The sequence below is a fragment of the Thamnophis sirtalis genome, unplaced genomic scaffold (genome assembly GCF_051295495.1).
Source record: "Thamnophis sirtalis isolate CommonGarterSnake01/CBP01778 unplaced genomic scaffold, rThaSir2_p1.2 scaffold_8, whole genome shotgun sequence".
Taxonomy (NCBI): Eukaryota; Metazoa; Chordata; class Lepidosauria; order Squamata; family Natricidae; genus Thamnophis; species Thamnophis sirtalis.
In genome coordinates, this window is record NW_028261388.1 from 59,743,237 (window position 1) to 59,746,611 (window position 3,375).

Consider the following 3,375-nt stretch of genomic DNA (forward strand, 5'->3'; position numbering starts at 1 on the left):
ACTGGGAAAGCTGGCTGTGAGAGAAAGAGAAGCTGGGTGAGCTGGACCCAGAGGCTTCCCAGGTCCCCTTGTCCCAAAAGCAGCAACCTTGCACTCTCCCCTCTCTGCTAGCCCCCTTCTTCACATGGGATTGCCCAGCAGTAGGAATGGAGAGGGAAAATGGGGCAACGTTCCTGTGTGCTGCTATTTCTGTGTGCTAATGCTGCTGTTCCCTTCTTTTCACAGGATCACCCAGCAGTGGGAATGGAGAGGGAGAAGGGGCAGTTGTCGCCACTATCATTGAGGGGAGAGTGCATCATACGCCACCTCCTTCTCCCTCTCCGTTCCTACTGATGGGTGATGCCATGTGAAGAAGGGGGACAGCAGAGAGGGGGAAATGCGAGGTTGCTGCTTCTGGGACGAGTGGATCTGGGAAGTGTCTGGGTCCAGCTCACCTGGCTTCTCTTTCTCTCACAGGCAGCTTTCCCTGTCTAGCTTGACACAGACTTCCTCCTCAGGCCCCAGTCCATTTTCCACTCAATAGCCAGACAAAGCTAGGCAAAAAGCCAGCCCTCACTGGCACCCAGCTTCACCAACAGCGGGCTTGGAAAGGGCAATATGAGCTGCGCTGCCACCTGCATCAAGCTGGCCTGGGGAGGTAGAATGTGAGAGAGCACCAAGACTGTAGAAGAGGGAAGCCACACAAAGGGGCGAGCGAAGGGTGTCTGTAGCATGCCGGGCTTGGCAAACTTTCTAAGCCTGCCTAAAGCAGCGAGGGAGGGAGAGAGAGGGGGAGAAATCCAATCTAACCTTTGTTTGTGTGTCTGTGTGTGTGTGTCACACACACGTGCGCGCACACACAGGTTGGATCTTTTTTTCCTCCTGCCTCCCTCCCACCGGAGTCCCCTGAATTCCCTCCCCAATCCTGCCTGTCTCATATAGGCATTGCCCACATGAATGACATAGAGTTGGCCATGCCCACTCAATCACATGACACCCCCCAGACACTCCATTCAGTCATTAGTAAAGAGTGGTTGTTAAATTATTTTCTGATATTATCTTCATCTCATTGTTGGGGGCAATATGCTGACTCTGCTTAGACAGGGCTGTAAAACAGTGTAAAACAGTGTGAAGCAGTATAAAAGTCTACGTGCTATTGCTATCTCATTCCTACCTCCCAGTGAAGGTAGCCTGTCAACCTCTGTTTTGCTATTTGCTTTCGGCTGCCATTGAAATGGGGAGAAGTGGTGGTATTTGGGAAGAGAAGTTTTAAGTACAGGAGAGATTGTAAAAAGGGAGTTTTGTTCTCATCATCTACTGCACATGCTGGAGATAGTGATTTAGGTGGCCAAGGCCAACTGTCCTGCATACCAACCTGATGATGCTTTTTGAAGATGAACTCACATGACACCTAAGGAATTTGCAGATTGGACTATGGGATGGGGTTACCAGGGGAAGCGGGTTGGGTCACATATTGATATGTATGATTTTGCGCGCTTTTGCCTCAGATCTTGCTTTGCTTAGCGGCTATCTTTTCATAACCAGTAAAAGTACTCTTAATTCTGTGAAATGGAGTTGTGGTTTCTTTCTTGGTTGCTGAGGGAGGATGGCTTGACACTAATGCTCCTTTTTAGCTATTTTGAAGTAAGGGCTTCCTTCTTTTTTCCAATACAGTTTTTGCTATGCTTTATTAAAATAAGTTTTCTGGTCAGGGATTAAGATCTGCTCAGTTTCTATGGTACCGCTCTTCTGGTTGCCGGGAAGAGCCTCCAGAGCCCCTGCAGGAAAAACAAGAGCCTGGATGGTTTCTGCAAAGGCATCTGCCTACAGTAGACCTGACCTGCTTTTCCTGAAGTTCTTGTCTGATCTTTTTTTTAAAAAACAGTATGAAAATAAGGATTTATTTGGTTTCTAGGAACAACTCTTTTTAACGGTTGGACATGCTCCAGATCATCCTTCTTGATAGCATAGGAGTTGGAGAAACCCTTTGCTGCATTAATCAGATCATCTGCCAGGCACTCAGCTATGGTCTTTATGTTTTGGAAGTCAACATCATGTGCCCCGGGGAAAGAAACCAAATAGCCTGATTGACACGACACAGTGGTGACACATCAACAGCCTACTTCCTCACAGTGCCAGCACAACCAATATGGATAAAGTCTTCATGAGGGCCACTGTTGATGATGGCATTCACCAGGACTTGGAGCGAATTCTTTCCTGTGAGCAGATGCATAATCTCAAAAGCATGCTTAATGATGCACAGTCACGAGCTTCTTGCCATTGTTGTGACCGTGCATCATCATGGAGTTGGTGAAGAACTGCACAATTGGACACTTGGCCTTACAGAAGGGCTTAGCAGCATAGTGGCCAGCATTGTGGGGAAAATACTTAACATATTTTTCCTTCACAGCAATGTAATCCTGCAGGGAGATATCACTGATTTGAACATCATCTGTGTTCCACTTTCCAAACAGCTTGATATCAGGAGTCTCTGCCACAGCAGGGGCTGTCTCCCAGTCAGTCATTATAGAGGTGATTCCCCCCCCCCCATATGCTGCTTCCTGGCTCAGGTGGAAAAGGCATTCTTGTCTGATCTTAAGCAGGCCCCTTTTAGACATCAGTTTAGCAGTTTACTAATGCTCTTTTATAAGAGACTTAGATATATGTTTAAGAGGCAAAACTAGTACTCCAGCTAGCACCAATGTTGCCAATAAGGTCAATCTAAACAAGAAAAAGCTGGCTTGGGCCAGCTACACACTGCTCCTTTAGTCACTAATGAGTACATTACAAATTTTTCACTGCTTCTACTCACATGATGTTTTGTGTGGCTGTACTCTTTACTGTTTTCTGTTTTTATTACCTAGGAGCAGCTGTGTCCTTTTGCCTACTGTGTGGGTTACTTCCAGGTGTTGCTGGCCATGGCTGCTCCCTACCCCCATTCCCATTCCATTGCAGCCTTAGTTGGAGTGCTTGCTTAGTGTCTTTTCTTCCTGCTTCACCTTGGGCCATTTTATCACATTGAGGCTATCAACAAAAATTCCTGAGTTGACAAGAAACAGGTGCAGAGCCTGCAACCTGTTACCTGGACAACTTGATAGGTGGCTAAGCCAGACATTCTAGGCCCATGCCTGCACTTGCCCAGGCCTACACTCCTATATATTACATGAAACAAAGGTGATTGATTTTGTCACTGGAAGGTGGGATGAAAAAATAAGGTCTCATTGTGCTTTTAGAAATGGAGTTGTTTCTTCCAGGGCATGTGTCTTCTTCCTGTACTGCTCGGGTGTGTTTATTGTTTGTAGGGAAAATGACATCTAAGGAGGTGCGCTCTTTGAATTGAATCAGAAAAGGATTGGTAAATATCTTCCTAAAGAAGGGAAGTTCACAAAGTACCCA

The 3,375-nt window shown here is 46.6% G+C and overlaps 1 pseudogene; it reads right to left on the reverse strand.

The window, feature by feature from the left end:
- Positions 1-1,853: 1,853 nt before the first annotated feature.
- On the reverse strand, positions 1,854-2,505 carry LOC106545157 (small ribosomal subunit protein uS7 pseudogene; annotated as a pseudogene).
- Between the last annotated feature and the right edge of the window lie 870 nt (positions 2,506-3,375).